Source organism: Miniopterus natalensis, chromosome 2, assembly GCF_054644295.1.
Source record: "Miniopterus natalensis isolate mMinNat1 chromosome 2, mMinNat1.hap1, whole genome shotgun sequence".
Lineage (NCBI taxonomy): Eukaryota > Metazoa > Chordata > Mammalia > Chiroptera > Miniopteridae > Miniopterus > Miniopterus natalensis.
The window spans coordinates 76,392,100-76,400,856 of record NC_142082.1 but is presented as its reverse complement, the minus strand read 5'-3'; the positions used below and the strand labels follow the sequence as shown (position 1 = coordinate 76,400,856).

Below are 8,757 nucleotides of genomic sequence, written 5' to 3'. Positions count from 1 at the left end.
CTCCCCTTTCCCTCCTTCTGGCAGAACTGTTAATGAATATATAACAATAGTCCACTGAAACCTCAACATGAGGAAAAAAGCAAATTTTTGCAAACATAACCTTTACACATAAAATGTATACCTTAACTTAAACATGTGTATTGAGGTGGTTTGGCTTGGTTTTCGTATTCCATTAACTAGTCAGATTCAGAACAAAGACTCATATCTGGTTGCTTGTTTTAGGGGCACAAAGCCATCAAGCTTCTTTTTAACTACACTATTAGTAAATGATGTCTGAGAAACATTCAACTTTGTATGCAACAAAGATAAGAATTCCAGAAATAAAGGCAGCAGTTTAGTGTTTTTCCCCCCCTTTGGGTAAGTTATCATTGTAATCCTCAAAGTGTTCTCAGTTATTCTGTTTTTAATAGAAGCATTGCATGGTTGCACTTCTGAAGTCATAAACAGGAAGTGTGATATATAAATGTCAGTGAAACTAACATTGATGTTTGATGTTTTCTTCCCTTCATATTTTCCCGTTTCCCCCTCTTATTAATACAGTGTTTATTTGTCTTCCCTCTGTCAAGCCCTGAGCCAACTACTTTCCCCAGGCTGCCTGGGGACGTAAAGGAAAAGGAACATATAGGGCAGACAGGACAGGGGAGAAGGAACTATGGGAGGCGGAGACAGCTCCTTCACATGGAGAACAGGATCAGGATGACCACCGTCAGGCAAAAGAGCCCCATGGCCTCTGAGAGGGCAAAGCCCAGAATGGCATAAGAGAAAGGCTGTTGCTTCAGGAGAGCTGCTCCCAGTCCAGAGAGCCCCTCATATTTTCATGTTAATGTCTAATTTTGTATGTACTGAGAGACTACATGAAGGCAAGTAATAATATTACCTGATCAGTTTTACCTGGCATAACCAATGATGAGGCTCCCAAACACAGTCTAATTCCAGCCCCATAGCCTGCCACCCCTACTGTGGCAACCCCAGCCCCAGCCCCAATGAACTTGGTTCTTGTGTCAATGTCCCTTGAAATGGCCCTGGTTTGGAAGCTGCAGCTATAAGTGAAGTCAGGGGACGTGGGGCTGCCAAGCTGCTGAGGCTCTCATCTGTCAGTGTCTCTGGTCATTTCCAGCACCACTGCAGACTGACCAATTCAGCAGCAGAGAGGTGCTCCTGACCAAGGAGGGGGTCAAACTTGACACAGGCATACATCTTCAGAGGGTGAGGGGCTGTGGCAGGTGAGCTGCTCCCAGTCCAGAGAGCCCTTCATATTTTCATGTTAATGTCTAATTTTGTATGTACTTAGAGACTACATGAAGGCAAGTAGTAGTATTACTTGATGGATTTTCTTTGGCAACCAAACACTTTGGGGTATAGGGGAAATACACGGAATAACCTAAGTGTTGTACACTTTCATGGAGGAGGGAAAAGAAATGACCTAGAAACTGCTGTTTATTCAGCATCATTAGAAATTGCTTTAATGTATAAATTACCCAACTTCATTGTTGCCAGGAGACTGTAGATGGAGAGGGCAGAGAGTGAGTGACTTAATTTAGCTATTTGAAAATCTTACACTTCGTACAGTCTTATTATGGCACCTCAGCCATTCCTTGACTATGTTTTACTACATTAATTACTTCGCAAGACAACTGAGGAATAGCTTAAGTATTGTAAAAACCCAGGATATTATCTCTCATTCTCTTTGAATAAATTATGTTTTTTAATAGTTAATAATATTTTCTATATAACACTCTTTCACTGTTTCTGGTACAAACATTTCTATGGAGTCTATGAGAAAAGATTCAAATTGACCAGTCCAGAGCTTTTATATTACATTAAATATTTCTGGAGAAATGTTACCAACATATAGATGCTTCTGTAACTTTAAAATGTTTTTCTTTTAAGAAACTGCTTCTTTTCTTAAATTTTTCTTAAACTAAACACTGAAGGAACAATTTTACTCAGTTATAATATATGAGCCCTGGCCAGTGGGCTCAGTTGGTTGAGCATCGGCCCTTACACTGAAAGGTCACAGGTTCGATTTCCCATCAGGACACACACCTGGGCTGCAGGTTTGATCCCTGTTGGGGGTGCATATGGAAGGCCGGAGATCGATGTTCCTCTCTCACATCAATGTTTCTTTCTCCCTCCCTCCCTTCCCCTCTCTCTAAAATAAATAAGTATATACTGAGGATAAAAAAGAAATCACAATATATGAGTGAAACAGCAAAAATTAGAACCTGTGTATTTAAACTCTCTTTCAAGACAGACCACACTGATCCAGACAATATGTCTAAAGAGAGGAAGCCTGCGCATCTATTGAGTGTCTACTTTTCTGTAGCACAAGGCGTGTAAAATACAAAACACTTGAGGCATTATCTTTTAGTTGAAAATTCAACATATGGCTGTAGGAGTATGTAAAAAGTAACATAATGAAAGTATATAATGAAGTGTAAACTATAAATAATCACTAAGGGGATGGGCAAAATGAAGTGATTTAAAACTAGATTGATAATGGATAGATGTTTTTGGAATAGGCCAATCTTATGTAGAATATTTTTAAGTGGTGATGGAATTAGATTGCCAGAGAGAAAAGACACCCATTTATCCTGTTATCAAATATTTATTGAGTGCTTACTATGTGCTAGGCACTATTCAAGGCTCTAGAGATATAGCAATGTACAAAACTATTGCAGAGCAGGAACAGGCGGGTCATCTTCCAGACATGATATTTGATAGAACACAAATAACAGAATAGAGAGAAATGAAATAGAAAGTAAAAGAACTGGTAATGGGCTTAAATTACAAGGCCTTAAATGCTATGATGTTTCTAACCAGGAGAAAGATATTTGGTGTGAATTGAACTCTTTTTGTCACTACAGTTAGAACAGGCTTCGCTCCTAGCCTCCTAGATAACTTTATAACCAGTATAACACAAACAAAATAAATACTGCATTTATAGACTCCCAGCTGAGGTGTGTGGAGGGCAAAAAGGGAAAGAATAGCTAGCAAGAGCTGAATTTATGTCTCCCCTTTTAACTTTCCAATGGTTATTATCATATAGTATCAGTCTCTTCCTAGCAACAATCTCCCATTCGGTATTTGTCTAAGTTGTGATTCAGTTCCTGAAAGTTCTGTTCTTCTTTCCTTCCAGGTAGAATCAATGAAAGGAAAGGAAATTCCATTTAAATTCCCTTTTTCTAGTCAGTCAGGTTTTCCTTATTCACCCAGAAACTTCTCTACACAGTGTTCCATGAAAAGTATTTTATATTTTGTAAAGGCTAGTTGGAGAAGATGTAAGACAGAAAGGGGGCCAGGGAGAATACCAAGAGTCTGCAATATAATACAATACAATACTAGAGGCTACAACACAAACTTAGTATTTAAGAGCTTGGATTAAATGGGCATTTTAAAAATGAAAAGAACATATCTGAAGTGCATTATAAAGAAGTAACTATTAAGAAGTAACAAGTTTAGCAATTGTTTACTTTTGGGAAGGAAAAAAAACTAAGGTGATGAACCTAACATTCTAAGCTTACAGGTCCAAAAAAGTTGTGTTGTCACCAATAACAGCCAAGAAATTTGGAAGAAACAGCTTGAAGGAAAAAAATGAACTTAATGTCAGGTCTAAGTGGGATGTCACTAGAACACAGAGGACTCAAGCTTTCTTGATAAACTGTTGGGCCTGTTGATATACATGTGAAAGTCATCATACAGAAATTGGTTGAAACCCTATGAACTAATGAGAGAATGCAATGAAAACCAAATGGCTATTATGAACTTTGATTGTAAGATGAACTATCAATTTCAGAGCAATTTCAAAGGAGGTGATCTAGCTTCGGAACCTTTCCTCCAGATCAGACAAAGCTGGCCTTTATTAAGCATTATCTCGTCATTTGGCTGATCCCTTAGTGCGTGGGAATAACAATGAATAAAACCGAAAGACTTAGTTTTTCTGGACTATCTCATTCAATGTTCTGAATTTTTAATTGCATGTGCTCCTAGCCAGCTTACAAATTATATGCCTAAAGATAAAACATACAACATACAAAATAAATACCCGATATTAGCCTGAAAAGAGCCTCCAAAGTCACATATTCAATTTTTTAGTTTCAACCAATACAGCTATACTATGAATATTGAAAATGGAATTGTATCAAAACTATAAGTTGCTTACTGGTGCTATATACATTCTAATCTATATCTAACAAACATACCAGACAACATATTGAACGGTATCGGGGCGTGGGAGAAGTGGGTAACACCGAAGTGGGTAAGACTGAGCTATTAGTTATCAGTAGTATTACAGCATCCCTCAGTCCTGCTATTTAACTACAAATCTAAATGGAGGTAATCTAGTATAGAATGTATATTTTGAAGTAAAACAAATTTGAGTTTAAATCTTGACTACATTACTAACAAATTCTGTGACTTTGAAAAAGTTACTGCCTTTGTGAGGCAGTCTTGTCATTTTGTAAACTAGAAACAAAATTATGTAGCTTAATGGGTGTCATAAAGATCTACTGAAACACCAGACTGCCCAGGTTCAAATCTTAGTTACCTCACTCAACTTTTTGCCTCCATTTCATTTGTAAAATGAAGATACTAGTCCCTACCTCAAGGAATTATGAGGATTAAATACCTTTATATAAAGCGCACACAACAGTGCCTCGCACACAGCAAATGATATTATTTGTTTATACTATAATTCTTATTTAAAGCACCTATCCAGTACTTGCCCCTTAGTGTGTTTAAAATAAATGTTAATTCCCTTTTATTTTACAATTGAAATTATTTTCCTTTTCTCTAGATACATTTTAAAAATATATATTTATTAAGATTTATTAAGGTATAACTGATATTCAGTAAGCCACACATATTCAAGGTGTACAACTGATAACTTTTAACATGTGTATTTAAAGTGTACAATTGATGTTTAACATGTATACACTCGTGAAACCATCACCAGAATAAGAGAGTGAACATATCCAACATCCCTAGAGATTTTCCCCTGCCTCTTTGTAATCCCTCCCTCCTTGCACCTCTCCCCTCAGGCAACCATTGGGCTTTTGTTCCTATAGATTAGTTTGTATTTTCTAGAATTTTATATATGTAGAATTATATGGTATGTTCTCAGCTTTTTGTCTCTTCACTCGGAATATTATTTTGAGATTCATCCATGTTGTTGCATGTAATAGTTCATTCCCTTTTATTGCTGAGTAATAGTACATTGTATGAATATATCACAATTTATCTGTTCACCTGTTGATGGACATCTGAGTTGCTTCTAATTTGATACTTAAAAAATAAAGCTGCTATGAACATTCATGTACAGATCTTTGTAGGAACACATGCTTTCTTTTCTTGGGAAAATACCTAGACTGAAATGACTAGATCATATGTTGGTGTATATTTAACTTGTTAAAGAAATTGACAAACTATTTTGCAGATTGCCTGTATCATTTTACATTCCTACTAGAAGTGTATTAGAGTTCCAATTCCTCCACATCCTCAACACCACTTTTAACTTTAGCTGTTCTAATAGATATGTATATATATATTTTGCATATAGATAACTAGTTATTGCATCATGGTTTTACTTAGTGTTTCCCTAAAGACTAATGAGATCAATACAGTTGAGTGCTTTTTCATATGCATGTTTGCTATCCAGGTATCTTCTTGGTGAAGTGACTATTCAAGTCTCTTGTCCATTTTTTAATTGAGACTTTTGTTTTCTCTTTCAGTTTTGAGAGTGTCTTATTATCTTGATACAAATCCTTTATTATATGCTTTGCAAATATTTCTCCCAATCTGTGGTTTGTTCTTTCTTTTAGCAGTGTCTTTTGAAGAAAAGAAGTTTGTAAAATTTAAGTCCAATTTATCAATTTGTTCATTTACAAATTGCGCTTTTGGTGTCCGATCTAAGAAACCTTTGCCTAACTCAGAGTCACAAAACTTTTATTTTCTTCTATAAGTTGTATAGTAACTTTAGGTTTTACATTTACGTCTGTCATCACTTTTGAGTTAATTTTTGTATATGGTATGACATACGAATCAAAGTTCATATTTTTGTATGTGGATATCCAGTTCTTCCACCACCATGTATTGAAAAATGTCTATTCTTTCTTCACTCAATTACCTTTGCACTTTGTAAAAAATCTGTTGTCTTTATGTATGTGGGTCTTTCTGGACTCTGTATTCTGCTGCATTTATCTATTTGTCTATTTCATACTAACAGACTATTTTGATTACTGTAGATTTATAGTAAGTCTTAAAATCAGGTAGTGTGAGCCCTACAACTTTGATCTTTTTGTCAAAATTAGTTTCAGCTATTCTAGATTTTTGCATTTCTATATAAATTTTAGACTGAGCTTGTCAATTTTTTTAAAAGCCTACTGGGATTTTAATTTGGATTGTATTGAACCTATAGATCAATTTGGGAGAAGTGGCATCTTAACAATATGAATCCATGAGGCAGATATATCTTTCCAATTATTTAAGTCATCTTTAATTCTTCTCAGCAATATTTACAGCTTTCAGTGTACAGATCTTTCATGCCTTTTGCCAGATTTATCCCTATTTATTTTTTAAAATTTTTATTGTTGAAAGTATTACAGATGTCCCCCTTTTTTCCCTCATTGACCCCTTCCACCCTGTTCCCACCCCCTCCAGGACTTCACCGCACATGCACTATTGTCTGTGTCCATGGGTTATGCATATATGCATAGAAGTTCTTTGGTTAATCTCTTCCCACCCCTCCCCAGATTTATCCCTATTTCATATTTTATGCTATTGTAAATGCTATATACTTTTTTGCATTTTCATTTGTTTGCTGCTAGAATGTAGAGCTATAAGTGATTGTTATATATTTATCATGTAGCCTGCAATCTTGCTAAACTTATTAGTTCTAGTAGCTTTTTGTAGAGACCACCAAGTTGAATAGATGGATGATTATGTCAGTTTTATTTCTTTCTTTCCAATCTGAATGTGTTTTCTTTTTTGCCTGTTTACACTGGTCAGAACCTACAATGTTGAATAAAAATGGTAAGAGCAGACATCCTTGTATTGCACCTGATCTTAAGGGGTAAGCATGCAGTCTTTCACCATTAGGTATGAGGTTATCTGCACGTTTTTTGTAAAAGCCCTTTACCTGGTTGAAGAAGTATCCTTCCATTCTTAGTTTGCTGAGAGTTTTTAAAAAATCAGGAATATTAGATTTTGTTGGATGTTTTTCTACATCTAGTGAGATGATCAGTTGTTTGTTTTTGTTTGTTTGTTTGTTTTTAGTTTAATTTGGTGAATTTCATTTATTGATTTTTGAATCTTAAACCAATCCTATATTTTTGGGATAAACCTCACCCAGTATTATCCTTCTTATATATTGTTGGATTTGATAAAATTCTGTTTAGAATTTTTATAGCTATATTCATGGGGGAAACTTTCTGAACTTTCTTTTTTTGCATTTCTATATGAATTTTAGAATCAGCTTGTCAATTTTTTTAAAAGCCTACTGGGATTTTAATTTGGATTGTATTGAACCTATAGATCAATTTGGGGAGAAGTGACATCTTAACAATATGAATCCATGAGGCAGATATATCTTTCCAATTGTTTAAGTCATCTTTAATTCTTCTCAGCAACATTTACTGAACTTTCTTTTTTTGTAATGTCTTTGTGTGGTTTGGGTATCAGGATAATGCTGACTTCAAAGAACATTTTCATTTTTCTGGAAGAGTTTATGTATATGTGTGTGTTTTTCCCCTAAATGTTTGGAAGGATTTACCAGTGAAGCCATATGAATCAGAAGTTTTCTTTGTGGTAATGTTTTAAACCCCTAATTCACCTTTTAAAAAACAGATAAATAACTATTCAGGTTATTTCTTCTTGAGTGAGCTTTGTTAGTTTATGTCTTTCAAGGAATTGGCCATGTCATCTAAGTTGTTGAAATTTTTTGCCTAAAATTGTTCAGAATATTGCCTTATTGTCCTTTAAATGTCTGTAGAATTTGTAATTATGTCACCTCTCTCCTTCCTGATATTGGTCTTCCTGATGTGTGCCTTCTTACTTTTTTTTTCCTGACCAGTCTGGCTAAAGGCTTATCTATGTTACTGATCTCAAAGGACCAGATTTTGATTACATTGATATCCTCAATTGATTTTTGTTTCCATTTCATTTATCTCCACTTTGATCTTTATTTCATTTATTTTGCTTCGTTGAGTTAATTTGCACTTCTTTTCTAGTTTCTTTTTTTAAAAAAATATTTTTATTGATTTTTTTGAGAGAGAGGAAGGGAGAGAAAGAGAAACATCAATGTGAGAGTGGAACATTGATTGGCTGCCTCCTGCATGCCCCTACTAGGGATCAAGCCCATAATGCAGGCTTGTGCCCTGACTGAGAATGGAATCAGCAACATTTTGGTGTATGAGATGATGCCCAACCAACTGAGCCACACCAGCCAGGGCCTTTTTTAGTTTCTTAAGGTGGAAGTTGAGACCACTGATTTGAGACTTTTTGTATTTTCTAATATAGGCATTTCATTTATACAAAACTTGTTATGTTGCATTTTTATTTTCCTTCAGTTCAAAATACTTTCTAACTTCATTTTTTATTCCTTCTTTAATCAATGGGTTATATAGAAGCATGCTATTTTGGTTTCAAATATTTGGGGATATTCCAGTTAGCTTTCTGTTATTGATTTCTAATTTAATTCCATTGTGGTCAGAGAAAATACTTGACATGACTTGAGTCCTTTAGAATGTACTAAGACACGCT

At 35.1% G+C, this 8,757-nt stretch overlaps 1 pseudogene; it reads right to left on the bottom strand.

Annotated features, from left to right (window-relative positions):
- Window positions 1-666: 666 nt before the first annotated feature.
- LOC148093715 (ATP synthase F(0) complex subunit C2, mitochondrial pseudogene) lies at window positions 667-1,197 on the bottom strand (annotated as a pseudogene).
- Between the last annotated feature and the right edge of the window lie 7,560 nt (window positions 1,198-8,757).